The sequence below is a fragment of the Alligator mississippiensis genome, chromosome 7 (genome assembly GCF_030867095.1).
Source record: "Alligator mississippiensis isolate rAllMis1 chromosome 7, rAllMis1, whole genome shotgun sequence".
Classification (NCBI taxonomy): Eukaryota; Metazoa; Chordata; order Crocodylia; family Alligatoridae; genus Alligator; species Alligator mississippiensis.
This window is the reverse complement of record NC_081830.1, coordinates 77601763-77619912: the sequence shown is the minus strand read 5'-3', so window position 1 is coordinate 77619912 and position 18150 is coordinate 77601763. Positions and strand designations below refer to the sequence as shown.

General features: G+C 43.7%; 1 protein-coding gene across 3 annotated transcripts in view; it reads right to left on the bottom strand.

Annotated features, from left to right (window-relative positions):
* The window catches only part of NAALADL2 (N-acetylated alpha-linked acidic dipeptidase like 2), a 1094482-nt gene that overhangs the window by 875794 nt on the left and 200538 nt on the right, over nucleotides 1-18150 (bottom strand). For all 3 annotated transcript variants that reach the window (XM_059731159.1, XM_059731157.1, XM_059731158.1), the window contains one exon: nucleotides 9057-9121. The gene's annotated coding sequence lies outside the window, so the exon portion shown is untranslated. The remainder of the gene's footprint in view (nucleotides 1-9056; nucleotides 9122-18150) is intronic.

The following is an 18150-nucleotide window of genomic DNA, read 5'->3' as shown; positions in this document are numbered from 1 at the left end:
TGAGGGTGAAACACTTTGCTCAAAATGGGCAGCCACTTGGTTAAGGTAGCATTGGAGTCAGTCAGCAGTCAACTCCTCCCAACTCTTGATGTCAGCATCTGTTTTCTTGAGGTATTCATTCAACGTGTCCTTGTAGCATTTCCTCTAGCCACCATAAGATCTCAGGACATTACTAAGCCAGGGATACAGAGCTTGTTTTGGGAGTCAAGTCAGGTATCTTCACACAATTTCCAGTCAAGTGAAGTTTGTGCTTCAGGATCACAGACTCAATGCTGGTAACATTGGCTTCAGTAAGGATGCTGGCTTTTGTGTGTTAATCTTCCCATTTAATGTGGAGAATTTTCTGGAGGCATTGTAGGTGATACCTCTCCGGGCTCGAGATGATGATGGTAGGTGAGCCGCATTTCACACCTGCAGAGAGGATAATGACTGAATTGCAGACTTGGATCTTGGTGTTTTTTCCAGAGACTGCAATGAATAAAGACATGCTGAAGCAATTTCCCAAAGGAGGAGCTTGCGCAGTGGATCCTGTGCTGGATCGCCTCATCAATATTCACTCTCAGAGAGGTAGTTACCAAAGCAAAGGAAATGTTCGACTACCTCCAGGGTCTTTCCTTCAGTGGTAATTTTGGGAGGTAATTCACGTTCATGGCCTAAGGCAGGCTGATAAAGCACTTTAGTTTCCTTAATGCTGAGAGGGAGGCCCAAAGTTTGGTAGGCTTCTCTGAAAAGATCCAGCATGGTCTGGAAGTTATCCTCAGCATGTGCAAGGAAAGCACAATTGTCGGCATACTGAAGGTCAAGGATGGCTGTTTTGACTACTCTGGTCTTTGACCAAAAAAGTCCCAGATTGAAGATCTCTTCATCCGTTTGGTATGCAACATCAATTCCCGAAGGAAGGTGGTACTTAATGAGAACCAAGATGGCTGTCAGAAAAATGGAGAACAGAGTTGGGATGATGAAACATCCTTGCTGGACCCCAGTTTGGATGCCGAAGAGATCTGTCTCCAATACGCTACATAGAATGGTTGCAGTCATCTGGTTGTGGAGAAGCCTCAGGACCTTGATGTACTTTTCTGGGCATCCAAATCTGGTCAGTACTTTCCACAAGGCTTCACAACTGAAGGAATCAAAGGCCTTAGTGAGGTCACTGGAGGTCATATACCAATCCTGGTGTTGTTCCTGACACTTCACTTACACCTAGCAGGCAACAAAGATAATGTCAACTGCCACACAGTCTTAATCCACGCTGAGATTCTGGCAGGACTTCTTCAGCAAAAGGTAAAAGATGGTTCAGGAAGATGCGGGCAAACATTTTCCCTGCTATGGAAAGGAGGTTGATACCTCAATAGTTCCCATACACAGACATCTCCGTTTTTGAAATAGTCACTATGTGAGCATTCCTCAGGTCCCCGGGGATCATTTCATTGTTCCAAATGTGTAGAGTAAATTTATGGAGTCTCAGTACTAGTTCCTTGTCACCAGCCTTATAGACTTCAGCACGTATACAGTCCATTGGCCTTGTTGTTCCTAGTTTCCGGGCCGGCACACCAGACTTCTAGGATAGGTGGGTTGGTGAGGGATCCATTTTCAGGGTGTTAGGGGATGGATTTGATGGTGGTATCTGCCACAGTGGACTCACAGTTCAGGAGGGCCTCAAGTGCTCTTTCCCTCTAACTTGGATAGATTCGTTATCTTTGAGAGCATCAAGCCATCCTGTGAGTGCAGGAAAGTAGGACCATGGGATGCTGGGCTGTACATGGCCTTCGTTGCCCAGAAAAGCTATGGATCTCATGTTTCTCAGCACAGAGCTAGACTTTCATGCCCTGCTCTTGCAACTGTCAGGCCACATACTTAATATGAAACATTTTCAAAGGTGACAAACATCTTCAATTAGAGATGCTGTTCCTTAATACCAATGTCATGTCCTCACTGGGTTAAATTCTGACTCCAAAACTTCAGCAGTGTGGTTTATCCATAATTATATTGCAGCCCTAGGTTCCACAGCCATAGAGAACGATTGGGAATTCTGAAGGTGTAGGAACTTACCCAATCCTGAGGGACTGTTTAGGTGCTCTGTGCCCAGGACTAGATCATTCACTACCAGTTCAATACTGGGGTAAAAGAAAGCACAATTTAATAAATAATTATACTAATATAAGCATACTGCTTAAGACAGAGAGGATCTGGCTCACTCCAACTTCCATATATGGGGTTTATGAGGAAAAGCACCCCATACCTCCCCTCTATAGATATGCTTTATTAGATGGAACCCCTCATTTTTACAAGCTCCAAAATTAAACTGAAATCTTATAACTAAGAATATTTTACACAATGGGCACTTCTACGTGTGCCCTTATAGCACCGCTATTACTGCACCGTCAGTACTTCCTTTAGGAAGTACTAAATGATGGCGCAGTAACAGCCCATATTGCACCATGCTGGCAGCGCATGATTATTTTTAGCTACTACATCACCATAGCAAGGGAGCATTTTGCTACAGTGACATAGCTGCCGCATCACAGTTTGTGCCCGCCATTGCCACAGTGACATAGCGTCTCATGTAGATGGACCCAGTGACTCTTTATTTGACATGAAATTATATTAACAGGATCTATATTAGTAAACCTATAATATTGGTAACACGTATTCAGTAATGTATGATGTAATAGCTACATTGTGCCAGCAGCTATGGATTACAATTGTCAGGAAGCTAAACACCATGTATTGTCTCAGCCAGTTATAACTTTAATTTGGAATTCCCTTCTTTGGCCAGGTTTTACTGAAATCCTTCACATTATTTCAATGTATGTTTTTAGTTGATTGCTGACACACTTAACTATTATGTCGCAAGTAAATGCCAATATAAATCATATTGATTTAACAGTGTACACTGTGAAAATCAATATTCCAGGAGGTGGAGCAGAGATGACATCAGACTAGCAGAAGCCAGCCTGGCTCAGCATATAAAACAGATTTCCAGACTCCAAGGCAATTCCACAAGGCAGAAAAAATACAAGACCAAGGAATGAACAGAACGTTACTGAACACACTACTTGGCTAATCACGTAAATTTGACATTCCCAATCGCCATTGACAAACAATCAATCTTAAGCACATGCCAAGCTCATTCTATAAAGCAATGTTCATCCTTGACAAGACAAGGGATGTACTTTGACTTGTTAAAAAACTATGGAACAAATTCTATTCTATTATTAATACCATTCCATATAGCTGAGAAGAGACAAAGGGTCTGATTCTTCTCACTTATATCAGGCCATATCAGAAGGAACTGCACTGAAGTGGAAAGAATTAAACTTGTGTTAGCTGCATCAGAATAAGACAGCCAACACCAGCACAACAATTTAAGACTCCAACTAATCTTTCCACAAACTCGGATTGCCTAATATGCATTCATTCAGAAAAAAAATCAATATAGAGCTCAATGGTTGATGCTAATCATAGTCACAGGGTACCAACCACAATTTTGGTATTTTAGTATGACTCAAATCCCTTAAACTTGCACACCTGTCAAGTCTTACTGAAATCTTTTTAAGGAATTTATTGCAAGCTGTGACCCTCAAGCAAGTTACTAAATACTTTCAAAACTTTACAACCATGGCGAAAAAATTATTTCTTTTACCAAAATGTTAGTAACAAAGTAAGAAACCCTATAATCTGTAGGTTGCTTGCTAAATTGTTTCTTTTCTCCATTTCTACTTAACTGCTTATTCATTTCAGTATTCATATGCCTAAATAATGAGCATCTTCTCCAAGTCAAGGGCTTAAAGATACTAAGTGTCCTCTTCTAATCCACATTTCACATCACTTAAAGTATATTTCACTGAGGCAGTGTAGATTCAGCACTGGAAATCATGAGATTTGGATTCACTCACTCTCCATTTTATGTTGTTGTTTTACATATTTAGCCAAAAAAAACACCTTCCTCATCAGTTAGTAAAAAATAATAATTATCCCACTATAACCCAGAGAAGGCTGCTTCACACCCTGCATTCCAACAATCTGATAACATCATACAAGTTGTACAAATTCTGCTGTTCTACCTGGATTTATCACATTCAGTTCTATACATTCAGACTCCATTATGCTAAAATAAAAGAAGGCAAAAGAGCTTCCTTGCTGATTTTTCCAGAGTCAATCTCTCCTTAGAGGTATAAAAGCTACTGAAGATTATGCCACAGAAAGCAGCAGATGAACCTCTAGTCATGTAACTATTGATGTTTTTTTGCAATATACCTCTCAGGCATCAACCCTAGAAAGAACTGTATGCCATAAAGGAACGGTTCTGCAGCAATCAGTGTTGGACTTTCCAGGTCCCAATGAACTGGGGCAGAAGACAGGGTCAACTCTGGTTGTTCTCTGATTACTGAATGAGTGGGTCTCTTACAGGCACATATGAATGCACCAGAGATCAAAAATGGGAAACTGGGAAAGAGAGTACACAATGCTAGAATGCAATGACACATTGGCAGACCTGTTCTGAGTAACAAGCCTGTTGAGAGAAAAGATTTCCCAGGAAGAGCTGCAAAGCCATTTTTTCCCTGAAGTTATTTATGGGTTAGAACAGATTGTACTAAGATGAAGAGACTTCAATTTAGTACAGCTTTCAATCGATATATCTTAGGGAAATAATAAAACATTATTGGGGCAATCGGGTTTATACTAATCATTGTTATTAGACCAGTCATTCCATTTCTCATAAGCACAGCAATACCTTTATGAAAAAAAAATCAGTTTACTAATACCATTGAATAATAAATTTAACATGTAACAGCAGTACTTAACGTATTTTTGACAACAGCATTGAAGTCATTTTCTGATAAGGTGTTTTCTGAGATCTGATCACAAAGCATGTTCACAGTACTTATGAGCAGGACTCTAACTCAGGTGATCCTCCCCCTTTACGTGACACTGGACTGGCCACAGCTGGAGTACTGTGTCCAGTTCTGGGCGCCGCACTTCAGGAGGGATGTGGACAGCATCAAGAGGGTGCAGAGGAGGGCCACCCACATGATCCGGGGACAGCAGGGCAGACCCTATGAGGAGAGGCTATGGGTCCTTACCCTGTTCAGCCTTCGCAAGAGAAGGCTATGGAGGGACCTGGTGGCCGTCTATAAACTTACTAGGGGGGACCAGCAGGGTTTGGGAAAGACCTTGTTCCCCCGAGTGCCGCCCGGAGTAACAAAGAATAACGACCATAAGTTGCTAGAGAGTAGGTTTAGATTAGACATTAGAAGGCACTACTTCACAGTCAGGGCGGCTAGGATCTGGAACCAACTTCCAAGGGAAGGGGTGATGGCTCCTACCCTGGGGGTCTTTAAGAGGAGGCTCGACATTTACCTGGCTGGGGTCATTAGAGCCCAATTTTCTCTCCTGCCCATGGCAGGGGGTCGGACTAGAAGATCTACAAGGTCCCTTCCGAGCCTACATCTATGAATCTATGACTTAGCAAAAGCATCAGAGTATCTTTTGGAACAACTAACCAACCACAAATCCTTTGAAGCCGTAAAATAATTTTCAGGATGCAGGGGGAATGCTGAGGCACTATGGTAAGAGAGAGTGGTAGGACCTGGAAGGAGAGAAGAAATACTGTATTCACCCGCATACAGAATGACCCCCCAATAATTAGATTGCATACACAGAAAATTTATTATAATTTCCCAAGCATGGACTCTAATTATTGGTGGATCATCTTGAATTTGTACCTGCCCTCCCCCGCCACTACTGCAGGCAGTGTGGGGAGAGGTGATGGCAGGGATAGTAATGGGGCTGCCCCAGGGGGACAGACATTGGAGGGAGCAACAGGGGGATACATGCTAAGGCAAATGGCAAGGAACAGTAGCTCTGCAGCAGGGATGGCACAGAGCCGGCAGAACTGCTACAAGGTCAGACTGGAGCATGTGCTGCACGCTCCAGGCTGCAGCAAGAATGGAATGGGACTTTGGTCAGGCCGCAGTTGGAGTACTGCATCCAGTACTGGGCATCACACTTCAAAAGGGAAGTAGCCAGCCTGGAGAGGGTTCAAAGGAGGGCCACCCGCTTGGTGAGAGGGCAGCAGGACAGGCCCTACGAGGAGAGACTGAGGGACCTGAACCTGTTCAGCCTCAGCAAGAGGAGGCTGAGGGGGGACCTGGTGGCTGCCTACAAACTCATCAGGGGAGATCAACAGCAAATAGGTAAAGCCCTTTTCTCCACAGCACCACCTGGGGTGACAAGGAACAATGGTAATAAGCTGATGGAGAAAAGGTGTAGGTTAGAGATCAGAAGGCAATATTTTACAGTTAGGGTGGCCAAAATCTGGAACCAACTTCCCAGGGAAGTGGTCCTCACCCCTACCTCGAACAAATTCAAGAGGAGGTTGGATGATCACCTGTCTGGGGTCTTGTGAGCCCAGCATTCATTCCTGCCTGTGGCAGGGTGTCAGGGTAGATGATCTGTTCAGGTCCCTCCTGACCCTAGCTACTATGAAACTATGGAACATGCCAGCATGGAGCAAAGGTAAGGAGGAGGATGGCAGAGAGGAAGCAGCAGCATGGGTTAGGGGAGAGTGGGGGCAGTGGTGGCTTGAGGCTGCAGAGGAGAGTGGCTGGTGGTACATAGCCAGCAGAGGAAAGGCAGCAGCTGCTGCTTCAGCTCTGACCCTCCCCCCAGGTTAGGATCTGAGACAGAGCCAGAGCCAGAACTGGAGGGAGGGGGACAGCAGGTAACTGCCTCCATTCCTGCCATCTCGTACTCAATTATGAGATGAGGGGCTTTTCCCCCACAATGTTAAAAAAGAGGAAGAAACCTTGCCTTCTAAACAACTAAATACGGTATTAATTTTTTCTTTGATACGGACACAAATTGCGCGCTTTCATCAGAGCAGGTGCTGGTACCCCAAACATCTTCCAAACCGGTGGTGCTCAGCCTTTTGGCCCTGCAGACCAGATGAGTGGGACCAGGCTGGTATGTGGGCCAAATCAAGCCCTACATGCCAGGATCGGGCCTCCCAGCACCACCCACTGCTGCCTCCTCACACAGGGATTGGTCCCTGGGGGACTGGCATTGCCTGCTTCTGCCCCACTTGCCAGAATTGGTTCCCAGGGGCTAGCCCAGTGCTGCTCCCTCCCACCCCTGCGTGCCAGCACTGGTCCCTGGGAGCGTAACACTGCACTCCCCTACCAGGTTTAGTCCCCCTGCCCTGGGACCCCCCTCCAGCCCCAGCATACTGGGATTAGTCCCCGAGGCCTGGCATTCCCCTCCCCCCACTTACATGCTTGGATCATGTACCCAATCAAGTGTGCAGAGCCTGGAGATCCACACCAGGCCCAGAAAATATAACAGTAGTGGAGCAATGTCTCTACTCCCCTGCTACCAAATTTCTGGAGCTATGAGGAGCCCTGTGGGCTGGAGGACATGGGGCCATCAGCTGGATGTGGCCTGTCGGTTGAGCACCCCTGTTCTAAACTGGAAGAGGGTAAACTTGCTAATTTTAGAGCCATACATTCACATATTGTACGTGTTTCTCTTTTCAAACTGACATTGCTCCCATGCTAGCCATTATGAATAGGAAGAGCTCCTTGAATATCTCCAATAGAGGCTGCTACATTAGCCTCTATTAACCTCTGCCATGATGCCTACAAAGCACTTGACAATAACTAAGCAGCTGCTGACTATCGCTTATTATTCTAATCATAAGTGTCTCACTGTTAGCTTGTGCTCCCCTGACTGTTTGTTATATCCATCTGTTACTTTTTGTCATGTATTAGATTGTAAGCTCTTTGGGGCACAAACTAGTTTTATATAGTATGTGTATATATGTATAGAGCATCTAATACAACGGGGCAATGATTCCAATGCCCCAGTTGGGGCTTCTAGGAACTACCATAGCACCAACATTACATTACTGTTACATATAAATACTGCAGGAGGAAACGATTTTAGGTTTCACAGAATAGAATCCATTCACCTGCTAAAGCAGAAAAGTAGATTAGAAAACCCAGATGGGTTGTAATCACTTAAGAAAACAGAAATCCTATTTAAAACACATTTTTGTGGAGATTTTCTTACGATTACCACCTACGGTTTTTTTCTTTGCACGTGAGCAAACACACATTAGACAAGTATACAATGCTGTACTGATACCATGTTGTCCACCTAATGCCAGATTTGCAAGAGGAACACTGCAAGTCTACATTATTTATGTTAGGCCGGCAAACAGCTTATAAATGATCATTTTCAACATCAAGCATGGAACGAATGGCTGCCAAACTGAGTAATGTCACTGCAAAAAATTGATATCTTTGAAATTTGTTTCAAGGATCATGTGCAAAAAACCTTGCCAGGAGACATGCAAAAATCAGGACACATCTAAGGACTAGAGTACACAGCATATGACTGAACCAATTAATTATTTGAAAATCATCCACTTAGAAGAAAAACTGTCTGCAGCTTTGGTGACTGGCTGTTTATTTCTGATATGGAGGTTGCCTTTTATTCCTTGGGGAAGGAAGAGAACCTGATTATTGTTTCTGTCTTCTCTTTTTGAAGAGCAAGAAAGAAATAACATGGAGGAATAAAAAAAGAAGGATAAAACTGAACTCATTTAAAATGGTCTTCTAGGTCTTAGAATATTTTTAACTGTCATACATTAATATGACTCCCTTATGATTATCTTTCAGCCAACATTAAATGATCCATCATTATTCTCCATGTATTAACCTATTATAAAAGGAAATATCTAGCAGGAGTTTTATTTAAATATTAATAAGTATATGAAAAAAACTTAATCTCAGACTCAGGACCCACTAAAATAGTGAAATAATCAGAAAATCCTTATTTTGAGCTCTGTGACCAGCAAAGACACTATTCATAGTAATATATTAGATATGCATTTTTTAAAAATCACCAGTTTTCACACAGTTCATAAAGTTCATTAATTATAGGGGGAACTCGCAACATTGTTGGTCATCCAACATCTCCCATGATGGAACCTCATTACTGCCACATTAACCATTCCAGGGCAAAATGCTGAACTGCCGATTTCAAGCACCTACCTCGGCTTGATTTTTTCTCACTCTCTCTTCTTTTTGAAGTTTTAGGGCATATGTCTCAGCTGTTTCTGAAAAAGAGATAAGGAGAAAAATAATTTTCTTCACCCTCTTAAAAATGTACAGGGGTTTTTTTAGAAGCTCAGAGCCTCCTTTAAGAAGGATTTAGAGATTCACTTATGGGTGGCGATGTGTAGTGGGGCACCCTCACGTGAAAGACAGACCTTTTCTTTCACTGCAAATAACCGTACAAGTTTGGTCAAACTTCAAGACCATTGAAAAATAATTTCAAGTCTCTCCCACTCAGTAGAGACTAGTTATATAGTTCAGAAGCTAAACTCTCCAAGGATTCAATATGCATAGAGCACACTCTAAGCACATGTCTACAGGCATTGAGAAATACTTTCTCTGCAATTGCTGTTTACAGCTGATGGGGTATGAGGCACAGAGAAACTGGCTCTTCTGTCTTTTTAGTGCCCCTACTTTTGGAGCCCAGACATGGAGGAAAAAACAGTCTGATCTGAATGCAGACAGAACAAGAACCAGACTAGGTGTTTGAAGATGGACAAGAAGCTTTAAGGAAAGCACATAAAGAGACTGCACCTAGCTAATCAAGAAGAACAGAAATAAATAAGAAGGTACAGACAGAGCACAGATTGGGAAAAGGATCTGGTGGGATCTTCTGGGTGGAAAGACAAGATAAGAAAAGGTCAGAAAGGGCCCAGCTTCATGGGGAAAGGTCAGAAGAGTCCATTAACCAATTTTTTCCAGAATGTGCGGAACACAAAATACCCCAAGCCTCAGCATTCCTATGCTGTTTGCAAATATCAGCTGAAACGAGCTGGAAAAATGTGTGTTTTCCATCCCCCTACAGTACCAGCTGGACCTGGTATTGGCAACAGGGGATGATATGGTAGAGGACCTACAGATTGGTAGTCACCTGGGGGACAGTGATCACCAAATAATAGAATTCATCGTAAGACGTCGAGTGGGTAAGGTAACTAGTAGGGTGAAAGTGCTAGACTTTAGGAAAGCTGATTTCAATGAACTCAGGCGATTAGTCAAGGACACACTGCAGAGTAGGAGTTTTGAAGAGATGGGAGCCCAGGAAGGGTGGCTGTGCCTTAGGAAATGATCCTTCGGGCACAGAGGGAGACGATCCTGATGCGAGGAAAAAGAGGGAAAGGGGCCAGGAGGCTTCCTTGGCTGACCAGAGAAATCCAGGACAGCCTGTGGACTAAAAGGGGAGCACATAAAAAGTGGAAATGGAGAGAGATTACCAAAGATGAGTATACCTCCTCTGTTTGCACCTGCAGGGAGGCAGTTAGATGGGCCAAAGCTACCATGGAGCTGAGGATGGCATCCTAAGTAAACGATAACAAAAAATTGTTTTTTAGATATATAGGGAGTAAAAGGAAAGCCCAGGGTGGAATAGGACCCCGACTAAATGGGCAGAAACAATTGGTGACAGACAGGGGGGACAAGGCTGAACTCCTCAACGAGTTCTTTGCCTCAGTGTTCCTAAGTGAGGGGCAGGACAAGGCTCTCACTGGGATTGTAGAGAGGCAGCAGCAAGGCACCAGACTGCCATGCATAGACCCTGAGATGGTGCAGAGTCACTTGGAGGAACGGGATGCCTTTAAGTCGGCAGGCCCGGACGAGCTCCATCCTGTGCGGGCCAGGCCCTGATCCCGCCACCAAGTGCGAGTCAGGGGGGGCGATCCGCAGCCCGTCTTTGCGCACGCGGGCTGTGGCCAGCAGCCCGGGCACGCAGGGTCGGAGAAAACCGGTGGCGAGCTAGAATTAGTCACAAACGCATAGTGGTTGATTAAAAGATTATTTACTTACACCCAAAGATGGTAGTGGTGTAGGCTGGACAGCTTTCCAGGTGCAGCTCCGCTTAAATCCTCGTTGGAGGATTACGACAAGTTCTTTCCCACAGAGTTGTTTAGGCTCCGCGGGTTCGGCAATTCTTTCCCACGGAGTTGTCGAAGCTCCGTGGGCCATCCAGTTCCCAGGCCCCGGAGTTGTTTAAGCTCCGTGGGTTTGAAAATTGGGTTCGGTTCCCTGGTCCCCCGGAGTTGTTAAGACTTTGTGGGTTCGAAAATTGGGTCTACAGAAAAGGGATACGTCTAGGATTGCGCTTGGCGACGGGGAGAGGCTAGAAACGGTTCGTTCTTTTGTTCCCCGCTCCGGAGTTGTTAAAGCTCCGTGGGTTCGGTTATTAAGCCTCTATTGCCTGCTTAAGAGAGGCGCGTTGGGTCCGCAAGGGTCCACATCGCTTACAGATCTTCACACGGCGCGAAGTCTCCTCCTCCTGGCGAGTTCTGTATCTGTCCAGTTTTCCTCTCTCTTCAACTTGGGCGGAAACTACCCAAGCCTTTTGTACAGCTAGCAAGCCAATAGCTAGCCGCCATGTGTGCCTACATTTAGAACCTGGCCAATAATGTGGGGCGAATCTAAATACAAATGGCGGGAACTCCTTTGCAACATGCATCACTAGTATGCAGCAAAGAAATGCACCCTGCAAAGAAGCTACAAAACGGTGGGAAAGCCTTTTGCACCCGGGGTTCTCTTCCACAGCAGAGAACTCCACCATGCAAAGAAACTGTAATTTAGGCAGGAAAAATAATTTAGCATTGCCAAAGCATACACAAACAACAAATCACAACTTTGGGTTGTGACACATCGGAGGGTACTGAAGGCACTGGCTGACGTCATTGCAGAGCCACTGGCTGGAATATTTGAACACTCGTGGCACACGGGCCAGTTCCCGGAGGACTGGAAAAGGGCCAATGTGGTCCCCATTTTCAAGAAGGGGAGGAAGAAGGACCCGGGGAACTATAAGCCAGTCAGTCTCACCTCCATCCTAGGCAAAGCCTTCGAAAAAATTATCAAGGCTCACATTTGTGAGAGCCCGGCAGGACATATTATGCTGAGGGGAAACCAGCACGGGTTCGTAGCAGGTAGATCATGCCTGACTAATCTAGTCTCTTCTTATGACCAGGTTACAAAACACCTGGACACAGGAGTAGGGGTTGATGTTGTATACTTAGACTTCAGGAAGGCCTTCAATACAGTATCCCACACCATACTGGTAAACAAGTTAAGAGGCTGTGACTTGGATGACTACACAGTCCGGTGGGTGGCGAATTGGCTAGAGGGTCACACCCAGAGAGTCACAGTGGATGGGTCAGTATCAACCTGGAAGGGTGTGGGCAGTGGAGTCCCGCAGGGCTCGGTCCTGGGACCGATACTCTTCAATATCTTTATCAGCGACTTGGACGAGGGAGTGAAGTGTACTCTGTCCAAGTCTGTGGATGACACAAAACTGTGGGGAGAAGTGGACACGTCGGAGGGCAGGGAACAACTACTAACAGACCTGGACAGGTTCGGCATATGGGCAGAAAACAACAGAATGCAATTCAACAAGGAGAAATGCAAAGTGCTGCACCTAGCGAGGAAAAATGTCCAGCACACCTACTGCCTAGGAAATGACCTGCTGGGTGGTACGGAAGCAGAAAGGGATCTTGGAGTCCTTGGAGTCCACGAAGAACATGAGTCGTCAGTGTGACAAAGCCATCAGAAAAGCTAATGGTACTTTATCGTGCATCAGCAGATGCATGACGAACAGATCTAAGGAAGTGATACTCCCCCTCTATCGGGTGCTGGTCAGACTGCAGTTGGAGTACTGAGCGCAATTCTGGGCGCCGCACTTCAAGAGGGATGTGGATAACCTGGAGAGGGTCCAGAGAAGGGCCACTCGTATGATTAAGGGCTTGCAGGCCAAGCCCTATGAGGACAGACTAGGGCACCTGGACCTCTTCAGCCTCCACAAGAGAAGGTTGAGAGGCGACCTTGTGGCTGCCTATAAGTTCATCATGGGGGCACAGAAGGGAATTGGTGAGGTTTTATTCACCAAGGCGCCCCCGGGGGTTACAAGAAATAATGGCCACAAGCTAGCAGAGAGCAGATTTAGACTAGACAGTAGGAAGAACTTCTTCACAGTTAGAGTGACCAAGGTCTGGAACGGGCTCCCAAGGGAGGTGGTGCTCTCCCCTACCCTGGGGGTCTTCAAGAGGAGGTTAGATAAGCATCTAGCTGGGGTCATCTGAACCCAGCACTCTTTCCTGCCTATGCAGGGGGACAGACTCAATGATCTATTGAGGTCCCTTCTGACCCTAGCATCTATGAATCTATGAACCAGCCCCACAGAAAGGATGAAAGCATACACGGTTAGATAAGAGGTTGAGGTAATGAATCCAAAGATGTCAGCCCTACTGCTCAAGTATGTGGATGTCGATGCATGGAAGACGGGTGCCTCCCAAGACTGGGGGGGCACCATTTGTAGGTGGCAGCATCGGTGGCAAGCGGTGACTGCCCACAGACGCTGGCATGAGCAGCGAAGGACGGGTGGATGGCGAGCGGCAACTACCTCCCAAGGCCAGCAATGGCGGCAGCCCATCTTGGGGGGCCGCGGGGGGGGGGGGGGGAGCACATGCCCCCCCGCACACCCCCTACAAATTGCCTATAACATCATGGAAGTTCTTGGGTTTCAGTTGGCTTTTTTAAAAGCCTAGAAAGTAACACACAAAACATGACATTACAAATACATTAATAGTGCAAAGTTGAGCATTCCAGAAATAGGAAATGCCAAATTTAAAAGATGGCCATGCAGACTTCATTTAGCCTACTTTGCTGTTTTAAGCTATTTTCTTGAAAAGACCCCTGTTCCATTCTGTGCACAAGCCTGACAGTGCTCCAGGGATAAATCAAAGCTGTGTGCTGAAGGCAACCATTGTTAGTCAGATACCAGCTTCATCTACTATATAAATAAGGAGGTGTACAGTTAATGAAGAAGGGGATTGCAGGAAGAGAAAAGACAATCTCATGGCTAAGGCAGCTGAATGCAGCCCTGAAGGAAAAATTAGTCTGTGATCTTGTAATTAAACAGTGAATCCGCCACACATCCCAGGGGATAGCTGCACAGGAAGCTTTAATCTGACATTTTCCAACTTTGGAGTGCTTGAGTTTCACAACTTTAACTGTCTCTTATAGAAGCAAACTAAATACTATTCGGTTTGAATTTATTTTTTTGGTTTTGCAAGCAAGACGTTGAAAAGAACTGGAAGAGATGTTTTAATGGTCATTCAGACATAGAACTGGAATTGTTCCATCGGCAAAGGTTTCCTTTAAATTTATACCAGATAAACCAACACAGCTATATGTAATAATATATTAAAGACTACACATAACACCGTATATCGGAGACTCAACTTCACAGTACTACACACAAATCCAGTCAAATTATTTCATAATGAATCACTGTGGTATATAGTTACTTGTACAATTTACTTTCTTTTAATCATGATGTATTTAATATACAAGGAGATTGTTGATGTTGTTTATACTCCAGCTTCTTGTTAACGTCTGCATTAAATATTTTAGTCACCTTTAGTGCAGCTAAAAGCAGCATTGGTCATGCTTCCCAATATTTATTAATTAAACATAGGTACTGAGGGCTTAGGATATCATGAGGATTCATCACGAAACCTCTCTTAAAGGTGAGAAAAATGGCCAAAGAATGCAACTGTTACTTCAGCATGCTGTCATCCCAGCCACCTCCTATGAAGATCATTGTCTAACTTCTGTGCTCAGTGATATCCTTCTACTATGTCCCACATCAGCTGAATAATTAATAATTTTTACATTAGATGTTCACGCACCACTTAAAGAATCGTCCTCATGACAACAGGAGCTTGAACTTTCAGTCTCTAAGCAAGCAAAACTTTTACTGATGTCAACACCAGTTTTGCGCGCATAAGTATTTCTGAATTCTCAAGTAAATTCTGCTGTATCCTACTGAAATCTTTTAGCATAAAACAATTCTCATCCAAAGTAAAGAGCATCTAAATAAATTCACTGATCGTGATCTGATCTCGACACAATGCAAGTTCTACACAGCAATATTTTATTGGACCAGTTGTATAGTAGGGAGAGGTGTTCGATAAGGTCTTGGGTATAAAATGCCCTTCCTCAGGTATGGGAAAGAAGCAGATACAGCCTAAGCAAGGGGTTTTTAACCTTTTTTATCTAAGTACCCGTGGCGACCAGATGCCGGGCATGGGGGTGGGGGTGGAGGGAGAAACAGAATGCCCTTGCCCTGGCCCTGCTCCTGGGAGGCGGTGGCTCCCTGTCCCCGCCTCCGCGTACCCCCTAGGACCGATCCAAGTACCGCTAGGGGTATGTGTACCCCCGTTTGACAACCCCTGGCCGCAGCTAAAGAACTGTGACTTTGTTTACTCAGTTATGTAAATAAAAATAGTCACTTATAGAAGGGGAAGAGGGTGGTAAGCCTGTGTAGGCAAAGAGAAGTGATTAGAGGTAGCTACAAAACAAGTAACAGGCAGTTCAAATAGACAACCTAATTATGAAAAAATGAGAATATTTAATGGGAAAAGAGTCGTTATTACTTATAGAATACAGAAAGCTTACAAGGGGAAGCAGATACATTGTAATGAGCCATAAAACCATTGTGTGTTTAGTCCATGTGTCTAGCAATGTAATTAATTTTTGTTCCCAAGTTCATCCTCTTAAGGCGCCACATACATTTTGCTTGAGTACAAGAACTGAGAAGTCAGAGATGGAATGGTGAAAGTGTTCCCCAAAAGTCTGTTGAACATCTCTCTGACCTATGCAGTTGATCCAATAAAAGACATTATCAAACACACCTTGTTTTTCACATATTCCGTCGACCAATTAGCTACACAATGCCACTGTGACCCTGAAAACAATAACATATCAATTACTGCCGTGCAGTCATGCACTGTCCTTCAGCCAGCCTCTCTATCTGTTTTAGTGAGTCATTGGTATTAAGTGAAAAATGGTTTCAATACTAAACATTTACCTATAGGGTTACCAACATTATATCTGGGTTTAATTATGCTTCCCACATGCCAGATAAACCAAGAAGAACTAAAATGTTCTCTCAGTAAAATATACTGAAAGAGCCTATCCAGTTCTCTTGCTTGTGAAAAAACATGTCTCCGGCTTCTGTGCAAGACATACTTGGCATAGTATGATGTAATGCTGAACACAGGTATACAGTTGTAATCGGAGGAATTCAAGAATAATAGGTACTGTTATCATGTGACATCGAAAATTACTAAAATCATCTTGTATCTACATTCTACAAAATATGGTTGTCCTATTGATTTTAAATACCGACTACTCCTCCTACACATTATCGATGTTTACTTGATCCATTTTCACCTCTTACTGTAGAGTAAATAAATCAATATTCTGGAATATACAGCCAGGTGCTAGGAAATAAAATGTAAACTATCTGCAGAGAAAACAGCTGGAAATAATCAGCTAATTTATCAGTTTTCTGAAATAGTAGAGACCTCCCAAAAGAGGGCAGTGCATACCATGGATAATGGTAAATGCCAGCATGTGATAAACCTACATTTTATAAAGACAGTCACTGTATTTCAGTCTTCGCCACTCAACTAAAAGAAGTCGCGTACCAGAACAGGTGACTGCAAGTGCTTGTCTCACTCTCCTAGTCAAGGAAGTTGGATAGTCACTCACAACCCATGCAAAAGAATCTCGAGGCGATAAGGATCACCTGCTGAGGAAAAAGAAACAAATATATTCTTGGATGACGGACTACAAAACTATACAAGAATAACAGAGTCTCCAATTGACTGAAAGGATTCAACTCATCCATTATGACCTGTCCGATACTGTAGTTATCATGTGGACTGGTGCAGCTCAGTGAACAGCCCATTGGCAAACCAGCAGCCCATTATCTAGTTAAAAGGGAGGTGAGCCTAATGACAGATTCTTCACATCCAGATGTGCCTGCCAGCATAACCAATATATACTATTAAGAAAAGAGACAGGGAGACTGTGAGCATGTGGTCCTCCAGTGTTGCCCATCATATCTCATTCACAGATGAACACAAAAAATGTCTGGCCTAGTTTCTTCACCCCATTTATAGAATCCATAGAAAATTAAGGGAGGTTATCTTCCAGTCAGATATTTTTTTCACTTCATTGTCTTCCACGGGTTTTATTTTACATTATTCAGTGGGCCAGAACCTTCAGCTGATTCAACAGACCTCAAAATGGAGATTCATTGAAGAATCTTGCCCACCTCTGTATATTCGATATATCAGAGATGACCTTTGTCAGTAAATTAAGACAAAAGCTAAAAATACTGTGTTTTAAAATGTCATCACACAGGATAAATATAGGGACTTCCTTTGCTCACCCATGCCATTCTCATTATCTTCAAAAGATGGGCTGAAAATGTTCCTCTACATTGGGGAAAGTTGTATTTCATAGCTGAGGGTTTCATCTATCGTGGGAAATGTGTTTTCAATTACAATGATGAAACTATGTAAAATAATAATGTCACCGCTGTCACTTGCCATTTCAAATGCAGGTTGCACTTGTTGACTTGGCCTTCAATAATGAAAGCGTATCATCCATAAATGAATAGCTACACGATTTTCCTCCCATGGAAAACAAATAAAGAACATACCATATACATAACATATGTTAGTCACTTGATTTAATGCATCATTGGAAGGTGCCCAACTGTAATGGGCATGACACAAGGATCTAAAAGAGAAAATTTAATTTGGGGTGTTTCCCTGTTATTTAGCTAGGTTAAGTTACGCAATCATTTTTTCCACTGTCACCAAGTGCCCAGTCCTGAAAATTTCACCCAATTTCTACCTATAATATAGCATATCAGCTTAATAAGGATTTACAGATTGGACGCTAAATTCATATCTCTGAAATCTGAATATTTGGATTATGCTCATTAATATACAAGTGTGTTAGCCAGTCTCTGCTCATTACTTCTGAGTGCCATTTAAAAAACGTTTAAAAAGCACACTACTTTCAGCAGAACTCACAATGGGTTTTCAGCTGGTATGGTTGTGGAAGACATTTGCTTTTCAAAAAAGAAAAATGAAGATAAAAGATAAAAAATAATTCATGTATATTGATTATAAGCAACTGGAAAGTGCCTATGCCCAAACAAAATCTGTGCACATTAATGTGTAAAATATGGGGTGAGGTTTCC